The sequence below is a fragment of the Xenopus laevis genome, chromosome 2S, assembly GCF_017654675.1.
Source record: "Xenopus laevis strain J_2021 chromosome 2S, Xenopus_laevis_v10.1, whole genome shotgun sequence".
Taxonomy (NCBI): domain Eukaryota; kingdom Metazoa; phylum Chordata; class Amphibia; order Anura; family Pipidae; genus Xenopus; species Xenopus laevis.
The window spans coordinates 67,925,915-67,949,502 of NC_054374.1; the positions used below are offsets into that span (position 1 = coordinate 67,925,915).

The following is a 23,588-nucleotide window of genomic DNA, read 5'->3' on the forward strand; positions in this document are numbered from 1 at the left end:
CTTGTAGACAGTTTCCTCCCCACTGTAATGACATACAGTAAATAGAGAGATATGGGCGCTTGAAAATTGAAGTTGAGATTTTAATTCAGACTTGCAAGAAGGATTACCCTCTGGTCGGACAGGACAGGAACGCAGGAGATGATCTGCGGAACCACAATATAGGCAGAGATTAAGGTGCCTCATAGCTGATTCGTTCCATGAAGAATCAACAGCCCACCTACGAAATTCGGCCGCATAGTCCTCTACTGGCCTCTTTCCTTGAGTCAAATATTGTATAGCAGTTTCAGCTGTAGTAGGCCTCTGTGGATTGTCATATAAAGAGGCCATAGTGGCAAAGAAAGTCTTAGCATCAGCCAGGAGAGGACTGTTCAGCTCCAACAACTGATGGGCCCAAATCTGGGGTTCCCCCGAGATGAAGGAAATTACTGCTCCCACCTTAGTACGTTCATCGTGGTAGGTCCTTGGCTGAAGTGAAAACAAGAGCCTACAACTGTTCCAGAATGTACGAAATTGACTATGGTCACCAGAAAACTTCTCCAGCAGCACTATCTTTGGTTCTGGGGGAGGTGTCCCCGAAGCTGCCTGTGCCAAAGTGGTACTGGATGTGGAAGGCGAAGCAGTAACTGGAGCGGTAGGATGTAGTTCAGTAAGCCAGGCTTGTACATTCTGAGAGAAGAAGTAGAATGGTCAGGCAGGCCGAGTCAGGGATGGTGGAGATCAGCGTAGTCAGGGACAGGCAAGGTCAAAACCAGAATGTAGCTCACAGCAGGAGGGAGGTTCAATAGACGTGATCAGGGAAGTTCTGGAGTCAAACACAATCAGGATTTCCAAAAAGTTTTAAGTATTAGCCAAGACGATGTCTGAGCAAGGTCCTGACCTTGAAGGTAGGTTTTAATAGGCCTCAGCGTCCAATGGCGACACGTCACGCCGCTTGTGTCAGCATCAACGTCACAACGCCGGCGTCGAATGCGGAAGCGATGCGTCACGCCGTTGCGTCATGCCGTTACATCGAATCTGGACGCGCTGCGTCACAACGTGGGTTCTGCTGTCTGCGCCAAAGAGTAGCGCCAGAACCCTTGGGATCCTGATAGTATGTTTCTCTATAGTTACACTCCTGCTAAGGTTTGTGAGTTTGTATCGTTGCAGCTGAGTTTTGGGAAAAAAACACATCCTTCAAATTCAACCTTTTGTCTTAGCAAAACTGCTAGTTGATCATTTGGGTAGTGTTTACAAGGAGTGTGCTCACAAATGTTGGTACTACTTGCTTGTGTTCATTTTTGCCACATTTAGTACTGTGCTCTTGTGTTCATGGTTGCCACATTTGTGAAATAAATGTTATGTGTGCCAAAGGCCCTTACTGTGGAGTACAGAGGTGTCTAACCTAGAGGGCGATGGAGATTGAAATAAAAGCTTATTCAAGTTCAAGCAGCATACACAAATTTTAATTTGCACAGCTTATCTATTTACCCAATTTTTATACTGAATAATTCCTTTAAGTACAGTGGACTACAAATTAGGGTATACTCCATAGACAGAAACATGACTGCATATGAATACAAAGTCTCACCTATAACATTACAGTCTAGTGTTTAACTTATATAAAAAAAAGATGTACATTTGTTTGATAGAATGTCAATGGAAGGAAAAGTCACATGTGGGAATACTCTTTTTCTATAAGAATACACAAAAAGGATGCAGGAATGTTTTATTCTTTAGAGAATGGGGGCATCGGCCCAGGCTAGAAAGCAAGTGATTGTAATCAGTAGTGGTACCTAACAAATAAGCACATCACTGTGCTCCCAACAGGGGAGATCCTTGCACTACAGCAAGACAATTTGCAATTGCTTTTCATTTTTTATTTTATTTATTCTGCAGCAGTCTGGTTGCTAAGATCCAAATTGCCCTAGCAACCATGTATTGATTTAGAAAAACTGGAATATGAATAGGAGAGTGCCTGAATAGTATGCGAGCAATAAAAAGGAAAAATACATTTGTTTTCTTACAGAGCATTTGTTTTTTAAGATGGGGTCAGTGACCCCCATTTGATAGCTGGAAAGAGTCAGAAGAAGAAGGCAAAGAATTAAAAAACTATAACAACTAATGAAGACCAATTGAAAATTTGTCTGGAATTGATGATTTTTAACCACAATCTTCAAATATATTCGCTCCTGCAATGAGGCAAGATGAGAACAGAGAAAAGCTGCCTCCTGTAACGTAAGAGAAAAAATGACATTTTTAAAATAGAAATTCAACTCCACTAGTGCAGAGAGCATTAAAGCGCTCATTTCACTAGTGATGTGGCCCCATTTTGACTATAACATTTTAAATGCGGAGCGGGAGAGGGGGGCAGAGTCACCCCTGAATATGGCTATGGCTTCCAGATGGCTGATAAATAAAATTGCATAGGTCCTGGAGCCAGAGAGGCTACTTTTAGCAGATGGTCAACACTACATTTATTTTTCTCTTTAATATAAAATTATAAATCCTGCCCAGCAGCCTGCCTGACACCTGTGAGGCTCTAAAAGACTGGTTGGAGCAGGTTACAACACCCATGTAGCCAAGCCCTTAAAGTTAACATTAAATAGGTTATGTTCACCCATGTCAATAAGTTGTATCTGAATCTGTGTCACTGTATTATAACTGATAATTCCATAGTCTGCATTTAATAGACAGCTGTTATTGTATGGCTGACAATTGAGGGATGAACCAAATGCAGGGTTGGGATACAGCTGATTCCTAACACTTTTTGCAGAACTTGTAGTCAGACGAATCTTTAGTGGTCAGGTGAACCAAATCTTAACCCTTAAAGACCATTAAAGTAAAACTATACTTCCAAAATGAATACTTAAGCAACAGATAGTTTATATAATATAAAATGGCATATATTAATGGAATAAAGATATCAGTAATAATAAATAATTGTACTATGGATGCATAGTTATTTCTGCAGCAATGCACAGTGTAGAACTGTTTCAAGAATGAGTGGTGATGATAGACAGACAGCTAGAGATAGACACTTTATATGACAGACAGATTACTTTTGTTTATAATATGCTTATATGCAGTTTACCTGAATAGTATAGCATGCACATCTTTATAATACAACCTGTATTTTTGTATTAGTGTGCATTAAACACAGGGCTATAACTAATCCAGTCCTTGTGTCACTCAAAAACTCCAAAAAAAGTCAAGGTGTGGTGGTCAGGCCACTCTTTAAAACAAGGATGGTTTATAGGCCAATTTGCACGTATTGGCAATTAGAACATATAGAGGGATTGCATAAACAACATGCAACAGCAAGTCTCACCAACTGCAAGTCCTCCAAGTAATTAAACTGCTGCAAAATGTTAATAAATATAGTTCAATAAATCCAGAAAGCCACATCTATGGCTAACTGTGGCTAATTTTTAGTGTAGCTGTCATATGGTGCAAAATATATCTATATATATACAGTATATATATATATATATATATATATATATATATATATATATATATATATATATATATATATATATATATATATATATATACTGCAAAAGGGGCAAGGTGAATCTTGCATAGCTGACAGATTACTCTAAGAAATAATATACACACACACACACAATATATTGCTGCGTACACAACAACAAATGTTTGTAAACCTCCTTTAATACAGTACAAGGAAGTGAGCTCCACACACACTGTGTAAAACAGGTAATATTTTGCATATTTCGACATTTAAAAAAAATAGGACTATAACATTGTGTCACTCTCCTAATATTCGACTCCCTGTAAAGACTTAAGTGCTGATCCATTGGCTTGGGTAATATGGATGTGTATACAACATATTATAAGACACCCTTGTGATATTAGTGTCAGAAATTCCTCCCGGGTTTCATTTCCTATGTACTCAAGAAGTATGAGCCCTTAGGCTTACAAAAAAATGTTGCTCCTTTGGTATGTCACCGTCTAACCCACAGAGAATAATCTTTCACCATCTGTCAGTATCAAGCACACCAGAGATGGCCTTCTCGGTTCCAGAAACACAAGAGAAAGGCTCCTTCCATCTGTCAGCAACAACAGGAATTCCTTCACAGGTTAAATTCATACACAAAAGAAAAGGTCAGCACATAAACTTTAGCCATAGGTATTTTCCAGAAGTAGAAATGTGTCAGAGACAGTATAAAGGGACCCCAGGATCCCTCAGTAGTGTTGCCACTTTTTTCAGGAAAAATATGAACCTTCCTTTCTGTTCTTCCCTGTTAATAACATTGACATGAAGCATCATTTTTATCAGCTGGGTCACCTAAACCCTCAGTAAGTAACAAAAGTACTGGTGACACACCCAGGCTGTTCATTTAATATGTGTATGTTAAAAATAAGTACAAAACAGCTCAACAAACGTTGTGATGAGTTTAGACAGACTGAAGAATTTCTGCTACACATAAATATCAAGTAAACAATACTTATTTTGTATTGCATAATTTTTACACCCATAAGTTAAAGCCAAAAATAACTTTACTGTTGCTCATAACTGACCTGGAATTCCCAAAATGCTTCTTAGGTCTGTAACAACAACAACACACACTGGCAAAAAGTGGCACCCTCGGTCAGCAACCCCAGCACTTTCCAAAGTTTCAAACAAAAGTCAATTGCCCTGCTGGCATCAGGATCCATTATTAAACAAATGGCAGGATGTGTTATCAGCTGACAAACGTTCTGCTCCCTGTACCCAGTTACTGAGTCCAGCTAATACCCCTGTCATTTCAGCAAGGGTTATGCAGCCCCTTTCCCAGTCCTTACCTGTCAATGGCTGAGCAGATCCAAGCCAGGTGTGCAGGTGTTATTTATTTGAGTTCAGGTATGTGAATGTGTGCTTACACTATTTATAACACTGACTCACTGTAATACACTCCACCCACAGGTCTGACACACCCCCAGTTGGCTGCACAGCTGTGTATTGGAGCATAATGTTACTGACTGATATTAAAACATTGAATATTGTGTATGAAATTGTCATTGTAAATGGTCTACCGTGCACAAACCAACTGTCAGTTAGCCACACAATGTGTTAACATAACTATACAAGCTAACCCCACTTAATCTCAATAGTTACTATAAATAAATAATATAGCATTACCCTTTCATCTGTCCATCTGTCTCTGCTGATTTAAATGTATACTTAATTGCTGCTACTGTACAGTTTACTGTACTGCTGTGAAGAGCAGCAACATCTGTATATTTCTCCAGGATTTGCTCTTGTCTTGCTTGTAAAGAGTATTTCTGCCAGGGGAAATAATGAGATATATTCCACTCCACTAACATATATATGTATTAATGCAGAGTGAAATATTTGTTTGGGCTTATTGCCTGGTTTATATTTAACAAAAGTATCTCTCTTATAGCCCAATCCTTATTTATGAGCTGGGCCCACTTCTATCTAAAATGATTCTTTACATTTTGACAACACAGTACCTACCCTTAAGACACAATGGCTATACACATTTTCAATAATGTACATGTAGACTAAGCCATGACAGCCCACTAAACATTTGCTTTCATTGTCAAAATTGCAGCGATCGAATTTCTGGTTACCCAGGGGTGATATCAGGAATTCTGCCAACTGGTGCCAGCCCCATACTTATCACACAAATACACAGAAGTTCATCTCAATATATAGTGACTGTCTATGGCATCTTCTGGTACTTGCCAGAATCTACAGATTGCCAGTCTGAGCTTATGTAGAGAGTTGGTATTGTCTAAGGCAGGGTTCCCCAATAGGGATGGACGAATTTGACCCGTTTCGCCAAAAATTAGCCGCTATCGAAATGTCACCGCCGCCATACGAGTATATGGCCGTCATTTCCAAGGCAAAACAAGGTGAAAAAATTCGCCCATCCCTAGTCCCCAACCTCTTTTTTTTTTTTTTTATAATCTCTTTTATTTTTCAAAAATAGATACATTGACAGAGGATAACGTAAATATCTTTTCCAGTATAGAACAGTGAAAGTAGAACACATCAGTACAATTCCATGTAGTATAACATACATTGAACTTATTGTTTTGCTCAAGGTTGCAGAAACGAATCTAATGGGGCCCAAATTTGCATATGTCTCTCTACCCTGTCTTCCAATAAAGCCGTTAAATATAACATATTCTGTGTTTGAGTAATTTTTGCAATGACAACATGAGTATCAATAGCGTATTGTAGCCAGTGTTTCGCTAAATTGGTTCGTGCAGCAGCTAAGATTTGTCTCATCAAAGTATTCTGGAGTTTCGTAAGGGACTTGGACGGGCAGGCTAAAAGAGCCGTAGTAGCTTCGGGGACTATATGTGTGTGAAATACTCGGTCAATTAAGTTATAAATCTCTGCCCAATATTGTTGTGCTACAAGACATGTCCACCAGATATGCAAATAATCCCCAACTGCTGTACAACCCCTGAAGCAAGAATCGGGAGTGGAAGGATCAAAACGATGTTTCCTTGCCGGTGTAAGGTGCCAACGCATCAGCACTTTATATGTGGATTCTCTAATGGCAGTATTAGGGGATATCCTGGAGACAGTATTCCATATTAGTGACCATTCCTGCTGAGGTATAGAACGCCCTAAGTCTTTCTCCCAGTCCAGCATGTATTTAAGGGGCTTTTCCACATCCATAGAGACTAAATATTTATACAGTAACGAGATGGTGCCTCGCAGGTCCCCAACCTCTTTTTAACTGTGAGCCACATTCAAATTTAAAAAAATGTTGGAGAGCAACATAAACATGCTAAAAGGTCCTGGGGATGCAAAATATAGGTTGTGATTGGTTACGGATATACCCCTATGTGGACTTGAAGCCTACAGGAGGTTCTGTTTCGCTGTATACATGCTTTTTATGCAATTAAGGCTTGCCCTTAAGTCAAGAATTCAAAAATAAGCACCTGCTTTGAGGCCACTGGGAACATCCAAGGGGTTGGTGAGCAACATGTTGCTCACAAGCCACTGGTTGGGGATCACAGGTCTAGGGAATGTGTTGGGGGCAGACTTTCTCACAACTGATAATAGCAAAGATTAGAATTTCCTGTTTAAACCAGGTAATTTGGCTCTTAAAGCACATGCACTCAGTGGAAGTACACATAACCTTTCCTGACAGCAGGTATTTGCCATTCCCCTAAAGAATGGGGCAGTCACGCAAATTTTCATTGGGACCGAAGCAATGGGGATTGGCGCACAGGAAGTTTATAAAACTATTGTATCGGCTGCGCAACCTGGTGTTTCTGAACCAATATAGGTGTGGTTGGGCAGCATGCCGCCCCCTAAAATCCTGCCGCCTTCGGCCTGGGCCTTGGTGGTCTTTCCACAAATCCGGGCCTGAATACCATACATGTGCCTAAGCATCTAAGCATGAATCTTTCTAGACACATAGCAGGTTCCATTACTATTTGTCCAAAAAGGTTATGTTATGGTATGGGTATGGGACCTGTAATCCAGAATGCTGGGGACCTGGGGTTTTCCAGATAAGGAGTTTTTCCATAATTTGGATCTCCATACCTTAAGTGTGCTAAAAAATAATGTAAACATTGTAATAAAAAAAACAACAGGATGGTTGTGCCGCCAATAAAGATTAATATTATGATAGAATGGATTAAGTTCAAGGTACTGTTTTATTTTTACAGAGAAAAAGGAAATCATTTTTAAAAATTAGAATTATTTGATTAAAATGGAGTCTATGGGTGATGTCCTTCCTGTAATTTGTAACCTTCTGGATAACAGGTTTCCGCATAATAGATTGAATACCTGTACTATTATAACTTGTTCAAAACTTAAGGATATAATTATATAATGACAGCATGCCTTTAATTCTCCCTGTAAAATGAAAGAGTAAGATGCCATATGTTTCGTCTCAGTAAATGCATGGCTGGACCATGTGTTCAACTAAATGGATCAACTTATGGCCGTAGGGATAGTAACCTCTTAACATCAGACATCACAAAGATAAAACAGGAAAAGCTCAGCAAGGACTTTTGTGAGACAAGAAAAAAAACTATTAAAAATAATTCAAAAGCACATAAAGAGGGGGAAAATAGCACTGTCTACATGATACTAAGGGCCTGGATACAAGGAGATTAGTTGTCCCATGATAAATATCTTCTAATGTGGGCAACTAATTCCCTCCAATGCTTTCCAACGAGCAATAATGTATGTTGCCAGTCGGAAAGTTGCTTCGGCTTTCTGAAGTCACTCAAAATTGCCTTGCAAGAAAACTTCTGGTGACTTCGGAGAGCTGAACCAACATATTGTATACAGTATTTTTCCCACTGGAGTGTGTCAGTGGCCTTAAAGTTGATGTATCATTTGACCATATCTTTTATGTAGGATTCATCATCTAGAGTTTCGCAGGGCCGCCATCAGGGGGGGACAGGGGGGACAAGCGTACCGGGCCCGGGCATGAAGGGGGGCCCGGCAGCGCTGCATTTTTTTGAAGATCCGGGCCCCCCTTACGAGCGCCCGAGCCGTACGTCTTGCCTCTTCAGTGCCGAATGCGGAAGTGCCGAAAAGCCGAAGCCGATGCGACGAAAAGACCCGAAGTCACGGAAAAAGCCGAAGTCCCGAAGTCACGAAGCGCCGAAAAGACCCGAAGTCACGAAAACAGCCGAAGCCGAAGTCCTGAAGCAGCACAAAGACCCGAAGTCACGAAAACAGCCGAAGCCGAAGTCCTGAAGCAGCGCAAAGACCCGAAGTCACGAAAACAGCCGAAGCCGAAGTCCTGAAGCGGTGAAAAGACCCGAAGTCACGAAAGGAGGCGAAGTTGAAGTACTGAAGCCATGAGTTCAATTCTACTGAACACCAGTTTGTGTTTTTTTTTTTTTTAATCCCCTGGCCACCAATGTATTATTTTAATATTCTATAGGCCCCTGCCACCAATCTTTTTTTTAAAACTTTTGTTTTTGGGGCCCCAATTTTTTTTTTAACTCGTAAGGGGCCCCTTGCCACCATTGTTTTTTTTGGGGTTTTTTTTTTAAAAAAAAAATTAATTTTCTTTTTGGTGGCCCCAAATTTTTTTAACTTGTAAGGGGGCCCCTGCCACCAGTTTTTTTTTTTTTTTCAAAAAAAAATTATTTTTTTTTTAAATTTTTTTTGGGGCCCCAATTTGTTTTTAACTTGTAAGGGGGCCCCTGCCACCATTTTTTTTTTTTTCAAAAAAAATTTTTTTTCTCCAAATTTTTTTTTTGGGGCCCCAATTTGTTTTTAACTTATAAGGGGGCCCCTGCCGCCAATGTTTTTTTTTTTTTCAAAAAAAAATTAATTTTTTTTCAAATTTTTTTTTGGGGCCCCAATTTGTTTTTAACTTAGAAGGGGGCCCCTGCCACCAATGTTTGTTTATTTTTTAGTTTTTTTTACATTTTTTTTTTGTTGGGGCCCCAAGTTTTTTTTAACAGGGGGCTCCTGCCACCAATGTTTTTTAAAAAAAAAAAATTTTAAAAAATTAATTTTTTTTTTTTGGGGCCCCAATTTTTTTTTATAAGGGGGCCCTGACCATCAATAGCTTTTTACAACTTGTGTGGGGGGGGGGTTACTTTTTTAGCGCTGATGTCTGTGTGGTCTTTTAACTGCGATGTGGGCGGGATATGGGGCGGAGCTTGGTCGTCAGTGTGGGCGGGGCCCAGGGGGCCCCAAAAATTTTGTTGTACGGGGCCCCGTGATTTCTAATGGCGGCCCTGAGAGTTTGTATAGGACATATAAAATATGCTATGATTGGATTGGAGAACACATACTTGAACATACCACAGCAAAAATCAATACACCACAGAAACACTTTAATGCTTGTGAATTACAGGCATGCCAGTGATAGTGAACAATTTTTAATTTTTAGGTTTCCTATTCGACCATTCGATAATCGAAGTACTGTCTCTTTAAAAAACCTCGACTTCGCCACTTCGCCACCTTAAACCTGCCGAATTGCTATGATAGCCTATGGGGACCTCTTAGAACCTATAGCCATTATTTGGCTAAGTTTTGAGAAGTCGAAGGATTTTTTTGTAAAATTCAACTTCGAATGTCGAACTAGCTTATTCGATGGTTGAATTTCGAAGTTTTTTTCACTTCGAAATTCGACCCTTGATAAATCGTCCCCTTAATGTTCTGATAGACTGAAGAAGTACACAAATTAATTACATAAATTCATATTCGAGCAATAGTGGCTGATCTCCATGTTCCAGTCTGACAAATCCGTTCCATGGGCATATTGGTTACGGCTGCTCAAGAGAAAACTACTGCCCTGGCTGGTAAAATGTACTTTTTACTCTTTTAGGCGTTAGCTTCCCTTGAAATTGATAAGCCTTAGAAGCCATCTAGATATAGTGGGAGTGGAAGCTGCTGGTCCTGTTTTTTGCACTAGCTGGAACAACAAACAATCTGTCTTTCTTTCTTTATGGTTCTGACATCTTCAAATATTCACTGCTATTACTGTAACAGCATATCTGCTGATACTTGAGGTAAAGAGTGCTGGGAGAACAATTTCATGTTCCTAATGAAATAGTCCATTAAAAAAGAAACAAAACATCAGGCTTTAAAGTAATTAGTTTGTCTGAATCAGGGGTAGGCAATCTGCGGCTCTGGAGCCTCATGCGGCTCTTCATCCTGCATGCTGCGGCTTGGTTTTGTGGCTATAAAGATCTGCTCAGTGCCCCTGCTCCATTGATTTGAATCAGATCTGCCTGTGTGCGCCGCTCACACACTGACCTCAGATTGTGTGTGTGTGACCGCACAAAGGCTGATTTGATTCAAATTAAGGGAGCAGGGGCACTGAGCAGATCTGCTTCTCTCAGCCTGCTGACAACAGCCTATGTGTCCATAGCCTTAGCATTAAGAGAGCTAAGCTCTCCTCAACCACAAAATGAAGCCTTTGCAGTGACAATCTTCCATTCTCACTGATGAAGGGGAAACCCCTGTATCAATCAATGTAACAAAGATGTTGTTATGTTTTGGGTAGCCGAGGATGAGTAGAGTATAACAGTGCTTTATTAGCAGGCTCATGCAGGCATTACACAACAGTAACTTTTACTTTCCCTTTTAAGCTGTACAGGAAGTATGCACAGTATAAGTCTGAGCACAGTGACATCTACAGGCCATTTGTATAAACACCATAGATGTCTTGCCACAACTGTTGATTTACCTTCAGGGAGTGAGAAATAAAAATCATCTTGGACCAATTTCTGTTAAATCTGTCAAACTGACCTACAAAAACCAGGTTGAGATAGGTTCATGTACCACTGGGGATTGTCATCTGAATAGTTGAAACCATTAGACCCTAGATCAACATGAAACACTTTGCTGAGCCCACACACTTCTCCCTCGGTTCTGATATTACGAAGAACATTTTGCTTTTGTACCTTGGTAGAGACACAAAACCTTCTCTAATATTGAAAATGACCCTGAACAATTAGAGATTGTATGGGTTGTAAATTCATCATGAGCCAAACATATTTGAATACCTGTCTTCCTGATTTCAGCAATGAGAAGAAGCAACATCTTGGTAAATGTTGGTGACATTTGTGGAATGCCTAAAGGGATGGCATCTGAACTGAAAGTGTTGAATGCCTACTGCAAACCGCAGAAATTAAGTATGTCAGTCAATAAGTCAAGATTATCCAGTTCCCTTTTTGAATAATTGAAATGATAGAATGAATAGACTCCATCTGAAATTGTTTGTGTCAATAACTGGTGTCCACCCAACCAAAGATTTTTCTTACAAGAAAAAAACCCTCTTCCTTTCATTCTTTGTGAACCAGAACCTTTGTGAATGATTTGGCCGAATACCGAACTGAATAGAATCCTAATTTGCATATGCAAATTAGGGACGGGAAAGGAATAGGTGGGGAAAATGTTTTTTTGTGACAAAAAGTCATGCGATTTCCTTCGCACACCTAATTTATATATGCAAATTAGGAATCCTGTACCGAATCCTGGATTCGGTGCATCCCTAATATATACCCTGAGCCACAGCCTTTTAAATACATGACAGTAATTAGGAAAACTGCCTTATTTATAGATTAAAAAAATCATTATAAGGAAACTGAAACATAAAAGGGGTTGATGCATTTAATTTTAAATATATTTCAAATTTGCAGTATGAAAGACGATAAATATTTTTTAATAATACTATTAACAATACTTTTTTTTTAATGGATTTTTAAATGGCGGAATTATGGGCAAGGCAAGATTAGCACTATATTTTAGGATAACAACACCACAATACACTTACTAAGAGAATATAAGAGTAATTTAATGAAATCAAACAATAGCCATGGGCGCGTTTGTTTCCAGTCCTAATGACTGCAAAGCCTTTTGCAAAGGTTTTTGAATAGATATTCAATTGTTTATCTCTTGAAGGAAGAGTGTTTTTTGGTAAATTGCCTTACAAATACATATTAATCTTAAAGCAAATAAGAGTATTTAGCTGTGTCTTCTAAGCATTAATCTGAGGTTGTAGCACTGTTTTTAATGTAAGGTGAAATGTACATTATATCATAGCAACGACACATTGATTATTGTTATTATGAATTCTGACATCAAAAATTATATTTTGTTGGTGGTATAAACCATATTTTTTTGAATATTGATTTATGTCTCTTTTTTCCCTTTTGCTTTTGTAATTATTACTTTAACTCCATTTAAAAAAAAAAAAAAAAAAAAAAGCTTTGTGAATTCTCTGCTGAGAGCAGACATTTTATATAAGGCACTGATGATGAACCTGTACCATCATAACCAATTGGACTTTATGTTATAGGAAAGAAGGGAGTGAAAATCGGAAAAGGGTTTTTTGCCCTATTGGTAATATGAAGCTGCTCCTCTTATCCCCAACCACTATCGACCCCTGTTTTAGGACCTTGGTCCACTGGGAAAATTGTCCCTATACCGAGTCCCCTCCTAAAGCTATTGTCTCATGAATGCCCCTGTTTTTTTGGCTTATTGACCTCACAATTGTGCTGTAGTGAAGCTGCTTGAATTAACAGCAGTGTAACATGAGAACATATTTATTACATTTTTTTTATTAATTGGAACTTTGTGGATTTGTCCTTGAGTGAGTATGGCACTATATATTGTATATTGTAGTGCCTATGACTAAATGCATAAGGCTATAACTATGGGGTTTGTATTTTAAAGATGTAATAAGTATTTTTCTAATTCAAAAATTTTTAAGAGTGCAAAATAAATTGATATATTTCTACTTCAAGGGAAAGTGGTCAATAATTAGGCATGACCTAAATAATATTTTGCAGGCGACCTTAATGGGCCTCACTTGTCAGATTACTCCCATTTTTTGCAATTTGTACCCTGCCATGCATGTCATAAATGACCCCTAAGGACCCCTGTGCATGGCAGCAGTGTGAAGAAGAACACAGAAAAACAAAAAAGTTTTTTTGGTAACAACTTATTGTTTATTGAGTAACTGAGTTCTGTAACAGTGCAAGCCTTTTAAGATTACACAATTACATTTCTTCATCAGGTATAATATATTCAGGACTGCATTTATTATGTAATGCTGATTGTGAATGATAGGATTGTCAGTCCAGCCCAATTAACATCTGAACAAACCACAATGGTGCTTTGGGTGTCCATACTGTACATTGGATCTCAATACCTAAAAATCATTTAAACATTAAATAAACAAAATAGGATTTTTTTTGCCGTCAATATAGATAACACCATTTTGCATGTTAAATGTTAACATTCACTGTTTCCTAGAAAATTAGTAATATAAAAGAAAACTAAAAATTATAATTTTACAGTAAAGGTATGGGACCTGTTATCCAGAATGCTTGGGACCTGGGGCTTTCTGGATAACAGATAACTTTCCATAATTTGGATCTTCATACCTTAAGTCTACCAGAAAATCATGTAGACATTAAATAAACTCAATAGGCTGGTTCTGTTTCCAATAAGGATTAATTATATCTTAGTTTGCCTCAAGTACAAGGTACTGTCTTATTATTACAGAGAAAAAGGAAATCATTTGTAAAAATGTGGATTATTTGGATAGAAGGGAGTCTATGGGAGACACCGTTCCCAAAATTCTGAGCTTTCTGTATACTGGGTTTCCAGATAACAGATCCCATACCTATACAGGGTAGAAAAAGTGAGATAAAATAAAGCATTTATCCACTGCTGCCAAATGTAATATCTGTTGATGAAATCCACAAGGTTCCCCTTGTCTCTTACCTTGGCTCATTCTATCCCTATAAATAAATATAATGCCAATGGCACAAAGAAGATGGATCATCTATTGAAATATGAGTCCATACAATGGACCCCTCCACTGATAGCATTTTCTGTGAATAATTTCATGAATCAAAATGTTTGTAACAATCTAGATTATTCCACTTTTTACCCCTCTTGTGAAATTCTTTCATATGTTTAAGGATCTGGGGGCATGTTTACTAACATTGAAGAGATTTCTGGAGATTAGATTTAAAGTGGACCCGTCACCCAGACATAAAAATCTGTATAATAAAAGTCCTTTTTAAATTAAATATGAAAGCCAATTTCTTTTTTTTATTAAAGCATTCATAGCTGTTGTAAACGCATTTAAAAATATCAGTTGTCAATCAAATATTGCCTACCCCGCCTCTATGCCTAGGCATAGAGGCGGGGCAAACAATTACTTTCACTTTCCATTCAGCACTTCCTAGATGTCACTGCTCTCTCCACATTCCCCCAGCTCTCTTAACGATTTAATTGTGTAACCAGGGCATGGGGATGGACATTGGGTCCCAGTCCCCTGGTGCACAAACAAGATTCTGAGATGATACAAGACTTGTCTTAATAACAGTGTCCACAAAATGGCTCCTTCCTGGTTAATATAATTATGAGTTCCCAGACTGATGGAAACAATATTCAAATAATTTATACAGTGTAATTAAAGTTCATTTTGCTTGACTAACATGATAAAATAGGATTTGGAATAATTTTGTTTGGGTGACGGGTCCCCTTTAAACAGCCACCTATAAGTTAGAAAACAAAATCAAAGTTCTGCTATGGGAAAAAATCTCTTCAATGTTAGTACACATGCCCCCCAGGTCCTTAAAGGGATACTGTCATGGGAATTTTTTTTTTTTCTCAAAATGAATCAGTTAATAGTGCTGCTCCAGCAGAATTCTGCACTGAAATCCATTTCTCAAAAGAGCAAACAGATTTTTTAATATTCAATTTTGAAATCTGACATGGGGCTAGACATATTGTCAATTTCCCAGCTGCCCCAAGTCATGTGACTTGTGCTCTGATAAACTTCAATCACTCTTTACTGATGTACTGCAAGTTGGAGTCATATCACCCCCCTCCCTTTCCCCCCCAGCAGCCAAACAAAAGAACAATGGGAAGGTAACCAGATAACAGCTCCCTAACACAAGATAACAGCTGCCTGGTAGATCTAAGAACAGCACTCAATAGTAAAAACCCATGTCCCACTGAGACACATTCAGTTACATTGAGAAGGAAAAACAGCAGCCTGCCAGAAAGCATTTCTCTCCTAAAGTGCAGGCACAAGTCACATGACCAGGGGCAGCTGGGAAATTGACAAAATGTCTAGCCCCATGTCAGATTTCAAAATTGAATATAAAAAAATCTTGCTCTTTTGAGAAATGGATTTCAGTGCAGAATTCTGCTGGAGTAGCACTATTAACTGATGCGTTTGGAAAAAAACATGTTTTCAGATGACAGGATTCCTTTAAACATATGAAAGATTTTCACATATTTATCTATAATGTTAGTAAGCGTGCCCCCTTGTGCCATCATGTTTTACTTACCCTTTATGTTTGTTTAGTCGTAACATTAAGCAGATCATGTATACATATTTTCATGGTTGTTATTAATTTCTGATACCTTCCATGCAGGTATACTCTCTTGGCTAATCACATCCTATAGCCTACTGTGTAATCTCTAGCTTTGTAAAATGTCAGCAAGACTAGAGGCTGAGCACCCCAGTCTGATGTATCTGGTGATGTGGTTTAATCAGGTAATAAATTAAGTTATTCATAGCACCAACACTGCCCAAGTTTTCTCATACATTTCTTGTCTTAAGTGAGGGAAAGCTCAACTTCACCATTCCAGATACCGCAGGATTTTTATTCCCTGCTTCTGCCAGTCATCTGATTTTTCTGTTATTTCTGCCATGTGGTAACTAATTGCAAGTGGTTATAGCAATTGGCAGATCAGCTCTTGGGGTGCTTTTTATATACTGTATATGTATATTTAAATGATAATTGGCACCGGCAGAAGGAAAGATAATGACACTTCATGACAATTTTCCTGGATTACTATCACCTACCCCAGTGTAGGAATAAAATCGCTGCCAGATACTTGCAAGGAGTCCCACTGTGCAGTAAGTTGTGAAGCCATGCTGTAACCTTTCCTGCATCCAAAAAACTAGCAATTGCTCTTTCATCATTTCCCCAGAGGGCAGAACAATAGGACATATAATTGAAGCTAGAAAGACTGGTTATATGCTTCTTTCAGATTTATGTAAATACAGCTAAGACACACCACCAGTTTCTTCAGAACCTGCAATGTATTGCTCCCCCGCATTTGAACCTAATGACAGACCAAGACTGGAAAAAATGGTAATTTTATTTTTATTCCCCACAGCTAGAAAATATTGGCAACGGTGACAGTTTCAGTACAGTACACAAAGTAACTTGGCAGCTGGTCAAAATTGCAGTATTAAAGAATGTCCTATTCTCTGTCTGTGAGGCTACTTTTTATTGTAAATGTTAGTTTATAGACTTATCTTACTATTCAGCCCCTTTTTTCTTTATCTTCCACTATTTCCTTGAAACTAGTGCCTGGTTGCAAGTTTAAATTTAAATCAAGCAACCAGTTAGCTGAAATTCCAAACCGGAGAGCTGCTGATGCTGAACAAAAAAAAATCTAACAGTTATAAAACAATAAAATAATAAAATTAGATTGCAATTGCAATTTGTCTCATATGTTACTATCTATGTCATACTTAGGGGTTTTTTTTCAGAATTTGCTATACCCCAAGGCTGAAAAAAGTCAGAATCCGAAAATCCGCCATCACCAAGCTGTCGGGTCCTGTAGAAGTCAATGGCAAATTTCAATATCATTGTCCGCTCTGATTTTAGGCCAAAAATCCGTGTTTTTTTTTCTCATTTTGGCACCAAAAAAAGATTTTTTTGCGCGAAACGATTTTAGCGAGCTTTTTCTATGGTAAATAAGGTCCAATCAGCAATTCGGAGTTGGTCGGACTTTTTTAATAGAAATAATGATATAAATTCAGACTGTGATAAATAGAGTCCCATTTATCCAGGGCCGGATTTACATAGTGGCCGCCCCTAGCCCCACTGCCGTTTTGTCACCCCTGTCTTCTCTCCTTTATTTGTGCAAATTTTCATCATCTGGAACAGAGCAATGGGGAAATTAAAAAAAATATTGTATCTCATGTGCATCCCCAGTGCCTTTGAACCAATGTGGGTGTGGTTGGGCAGCATGCCGTCCCCCAAAATCCTGCTGCCCTAGGCCTGGGCCTTGGTGGCCTCTCCATAAATCTGGGCCTGCATTAATCAATGGTCAAATTTCGAATTCATGTGAATTTTTTGGTTACTAATAAATACAAATATACAGTACTCACAATTCGATTGGGAGGTTATTTAAGAAAAAATTTTGAATGTCTAAAACTCGAACGAATATTACTGACACAAAAACTCTAATTAAATTCTAATTTAAATCACTAAACTAGAATCGAGTTTTTTCTCTGAAAAAAAAAAACTTGAATGTCAGGAAGGCTATTAACATCTTCAAATGGGTCACTGGACCTTTGCCATTGACTTCTACATGAACTTGGCATGTTTTAGGTGGCAAATTTTAGATTGTCAAATTTGAATTGTTCCTAGGGTCCAAGCATGATAAATCTCAAATTCGAATTTAAATTTCAGTTTGGATTATTCTGAACTCGAATTTGTGGGGTTTGACCAATAATCAAACTCAAAAATTCAAATTGGAATTTCAACCTTACTAAATCTGCCCCTTAAAGTTAATTTACAGATGAATTACCCCTTTAACTAAACATGATTTATTGTGCAAAGTATTTATTAGTAGAAAACGTAGTAGATAAATGTAATTATAAATATGATATATGATAAACATAATTGGCATACTGAATGGCATAGCAATATCTGGTGAAATATATATTTTTAAAGGTATATGATCTTTTGACCATAATGCCTGGGATTTTCCAGATTTATATCTCCACAACTTCAGTCTGCTAAAAATCATGTAAATATTAAATAAACCCAATAGACATGTTTTGCCACCAATAAGGATTAATTACATTTTTGTTGGAAACAAGTACAATGTTCTGTTTTATTAATACAGAGAAAATGGAAATCAGTTTAAGAATTAGAATTATTTGCTTATCATGGGAGATGGCCTTTCCGTTATTTCAAGCTTTCTGAATACAGTGTCGGGATACCAGGAAAACTCCAAGGGTGCAAGGGTGCAGTTAAACCTAGATCAGCTAGAGGTTACCAAACTGGTCCTAATCTTCACCAAACTAGAACATTTTTACATTTTTGGGCAGTTTAAAAGGAAAAGGTTTAAGGAATGGCAAGGCAGTAGATGTGTAGAGACAGTGGCACAAGTAAAGAGTTGTATCAAGGTGCAGAGGTCTTTTAAAACTAGAAGATGGCTTTAATTTATACTTTATATACTGTACATTGGCAAAACACAGTATCAGGTGTTCTGTACTATGACTAAGATAGAGCCAGAAGGATATACATATATAAAGCAACCACATACATATACTGGGACCCTATTACATTATAATGGCTTCTCTTAAATATTTTCTTTTGAGCTTGAACTAATGCTGATTCAGAAATTAGCAGTTTATGCCCTTGCAAACCCCTGGTATTAGAATTTAGACAGAGAAGAGAATGTCCTTTTTAAGAATGTAACCAAGGGCACCAGCATTTTAGCACAAGTGGGATTAAAATGTTTTAAAGCAAGGAGACTTCATTTATGGTGAAAAACAAGCTATGTTGTACAGTCAAAAGATTTTAAGAATGCTTAAAATGTGAAAAAAAATTACACACTAGCTATCGAGCAGGTCTGTCCCGTTGGTCGATGGTGGAGTTAACAATAGATGATTACAGAAGAATAGGTGCGGCTATAGTGGACAATAAATCATTAGAAATCCTGTGTTTCTAGGACTGTGTTTTTCTCAAAACGAAATGAAATAAAATAAAGGGCCTGTTTATCATGCTGTGCAAAATTATTAAGCTGGAAAAACTGTGTAAAATTTTTTTTAAAGCTGTGCATTTCCTTTATGCCACCTGATTTCTGTATTTTTATTCTGTATTAATTATGGTGTCAATCAGTGCTGTACAACTCCTGTGGGACCAAGAGCTGGAATTTTTCTGTCCTACATGGTGGAGGACCTATAATGAAATGTTGAGCACTCCCATTTTTTAAACCACACCCACTTTAAACCACATTACTGTTATCACAAGAACAGAAGATTGTATCCACCTTAGTTGTGGTAGCACACCAAAAACACACATGGTTTGTGTTTACTGCAGAGATATCACAAGAAAAAGTGCATTGACATTTTAAGACATACCCTTAAATCTATATCTCTCCTCCTTTCCTGTGAATAGCACAGCACATCAGCATAGCGATCCCTAACAAGTATTTCCAAATGCTAACAAACCCCCAGAACAAACATCACTAAGCTCACCTCCTACAGGTAGAGTCAGGGCCGGGCCGCGCCGCACAGGCGCCCAAGGCAAGCCGGCGTATGCGGCGCCGGCTTAGCTCAAGTGCGCATGCGCAAGGTGGCATTCGCGTGCGCAAGAAAATCTGTAGTTTTTACTTCTTTTGCGCTTCTACGCATGCGCGAATTGGCGCGAATGTGCGCATGCGCGAATTGCAGAGAAGCCGTAAAAACTACAAAGAGTCGGGCACCGGACTGGGGGTAGGCGACAGAGGAGGTGCGTGCCTGGCGCCCCCCGGCTTTGCACCCTAGGCACGTGCCTACTCTGCCTACCCCTAGTTCCGGCCCTGGGTAGAGTAGAGCAGGCAGAGTATAACACACACAGGGAGCATAGGGCAGGCAGAGTATGGCACAGACAGGGAGCATATGGCAGGCAGAGTATAGCACACACAGGCACAGACACAGAGGAGAGCAGAAAGATTATTGCAGCATAGGCAAGGGCAGGGACAGAAAGAGCAGGACAGGATAGTAGAGCAGCAGACAAGGAAAAGAAATAACACCTTCAATAATCTATGCCTCTTTCCTTGGAGCAATGTAGAGGTTGTTTATTTTAACTTCAACTAAATGTTTGCTTTGCCATTTTAGCAATCCATTCATTGATCTTTCTATTCTTAGCACTACACTCCACTTGACCCAAAGCAAAGAAGCAAACCTTTCCATGCTTTGGCCAAATCACTAAGCCAATCAAACAGGTTCTTCTGAAAGTGCAGTACTGGAGATTTCCTGAAGATCTCAGAAGTAATTTTGGATTTTCACCTGGTCTGATGTAGTACTTTTGGAAGTACAGTGTTTGTCAGATGAAAAAGAGAAAATAGCTGAAAATAATTTATCTCTGTGCATTACCAGAAGGGATTCTCTGTCTTTCTCTTGTGTAACTACCTTTGTGTGTTACATGTATATAAAATCCATTAATATTACTTACAAACAGGTACTAGTGACATCACAACAAAATGTCTCTTATTTAAAAGGGCACTCAGTAGCGATCCTAGAGGGGGGCGGGCCCTGGTGTGTGACACGCAGCCGGGCCCCGCCCCCCTCCGTACGGCCCACATTTTCAATGGCTCGCGGGCTGCCGGGGGGCCCTGGCCCACTCGCACCCCCTGCTCCCCCGGTAGTTCCGCCACTGAGGGCACTGCTCCACTAGTTAGACTTCTTTAAAGAGATACTGACATCAGAAAATAACCTTTTTTATTATCTATCATAACTTTGTCTTTGAATGCTATTTATAATTTTTTTCTTACTACCCTGTTTCTCTATGAGGGGGCTGCCATTTTTGTGCAGCAGGAGTCCGTTAGCATTAGAAACTCTGACAGACAGAGAAGGGACAATCAGGTTGGCAAAACAGTCAGGTTTAGAAAATTCAAGTGACAATTACAAAAGCAAACCTTTCAGTGAAAAACATGACATGTAGGTAACTTTTAATGCAGATTAATATTTTTAAAATAACATTTTTGGTGTCAGTATCACTTTAAGTATTCTAAGCTTTCATCCTCCCTCCAGGGCTGGATTTACATAGTGGGTGCCCCTAGGCCCACTGCCGTTTGTCGCCCCTGTCCCCTCCCCTTTATTCGTGCAATTTTTCATCATCTGAACTGGAGCAATGGGGATTGGCGCACAGGAAATTTAAAAAATGATTGTATCTCCAGCGCATCCCCAGTGTTTTTGAACCAATGTGGGTGTGGTTGGGAAGCATGCCGCCCCCCTAAAATCCTGCCGCCCTAGGCCCGGGCATAGATGGCCTTTCCACAAATCCGTGCCTGCCTCCCTCAGTGTTCCCACTTCTGAGTCCTAATCTCTAATACACAGTTACCACCCAAGCCCTCTTGTAAGAACTGGGCACTGTCTGGATCCTATATGCAGACTAAACTGGGCATATGCGGGCACCCCATTGACCCAGCAGTATTAACTGTAATTAGCACCATTGCAATTCTGAGCCCAATTCATCCATATAATAGCCATGTGTGCGGTCTCACCATACACACACTGAATATCGTACAAAAATTAGTTTGGTACGATAATATCGGTGCATGTATGGCCACCAAAGTCAGCAGATTTTATTAGCCCGTGTATGGCCAACTTTAGTCTTTTTACACATGGAAGACCAGAGTAATAATAGCCAACCTTGGCATACTTCACAGGCCAAAAACTTCAATTTTTAAACACACTTTCTTTTTTTAATGTTACTGTTCCTTTAAGTGCAGGCTGGCTATTATATAAAACATGTAACATTGAAGCTGCCATGCTGCAATAAAGAGCCTCATTTGCTAAAGGTATTTTGTGTCCAACCCTACACTCACAACTAGCCTTGGCTTGGGGCCGGAATTTATTAAAATGATACAAAAAGTTTACAAAGCCCTCAGGCAAAGCTGTGAGCATTAATAACCAGTTGGAAGTCATGTCTGCCCTGTGAGCCTCATCTAAAAGAGGGAAAGAATATACCGGTTCTACACAGGAGCTGAGATAAACCATGTGAAAGTACAGGTCAGCCTACACTAATCTCTATGCAATTAATGAGTCACTGAGCGAGAACTTTTTATCAGTTTGCTTTATAGTTTGAAACTGTGCACTACGGATCAGGTAAAGGGCAGTGCCTGTATTACTGAACAAAAGCAATACCTGAGCCACTGTACAAATCTGAATACTGTTCCAGAAGAACCGTGGTAATTAAATGTGTTGCACGCAATGCTCTGCTGAAACAACTCACACTACGGCAGCACATTAAAGGGGACCCGTCACCCAAAAAAATTATTCAAAATCCAATTTTATCACATTAGTCAAGCAAAATGAACTTTAATTACACTAAATAAATTATTTGAATCTTGTTTCCTTCAGTCTGGGAATTCAAAATTCTGTTAGAATAAAGGCTACACAAGACATCCCTGCATATACCAAGTGTTGCCCCTTTTAGAAAATAAGACTTGACAGTTGCACTGGCAATTGACAGAAGTGTTAAATCCAGTTTTGAGCGATCAACATGACCATAATATTCATGTGACAAATTGAAACCAGAGGTGAGTGCATCTTATATTTCAACCATATGAATAAACTGATGAGTAAAACAGATTATTACCCAATATACCGCTGTAGATAGGAGAACAATGCAACATAACACTATGGAACAGACAAATGTCCAGACTCCACCATTATCTACATGGATAGCAGAAGGCCTTGAAACAGAACTTACAAAGAACCACTTACAAAGAAATTGTCCCCTTTTGACATGAACTCATTCAGTTTGGCTTATGTAGAAAAGGTGCATAAACACAGAATTTCTAAAAATGAATGTAAATGTATTTTTTTTTACAAAAAATTATATTTTAACTATTATAGCATGTAATCGGACCCCTCCCTTCCTTGTTCTATTGTGAGGTGATGAATTCTGGGACTTGAAGTCCCTCTGCTTTCCACAGTGGGTGGTGCATAGAATCTGTGGAAAACAGGTAGAATTCAAGTCCTCACTTCCCATTGATATAAGATGATGAAGGGGGTTGCATTATACTGTGAACTTAAAAGGTTGCAGAACTCATCCTAATGAACTGAGATTTCTTTCCTGTATGCCTGTGTAAGAAAAACACATGTATAGAAGTGTTTGTGCAACACTTCTGCTTAAACAAACAAATGAGCTCAAGTAAACAACGAGAGTATATTTTCCCTTTACAAATACATATTTTAGGTCTCCTTTTTAGCCAATATATCACTCCCCCATTATGAATTCTTCTTGTGTTTCCACTGAAAGACTAATAAGGTGAACCCTGAACCAGTGATATGAGAAAAAGTACTGAAAGTTCTGAATGTATACAATAAAAACATAACATCTGATCTGATTTTGCTATGCGA

General features: G+C 38.8%; 1 protein-coding gene across 1 annotated transcript in view; it reads right to left on the bottom strand.

Moving 5' to 3' along the window:
* The window catches only part of sytl1.S (synaptotagmin like 1 S homeolog), a 46,842-nt gene extending 41,956 nt beyond the window's left edge, over positions 1-4,886 (bottom strand). Inside the window, exon 1 of the mRNA XM_018248315.2 lies at positions 4,786-4,886. The gene's annotated coding sequence lies outside the window, so the exon portion shown is untranslated. The remainder of the gene's footprint in view (positions 1-4,785) is intronic.
* Between the last annotated feature and the right edge of the window lie 18,702 nt (positions 4,887-23,588).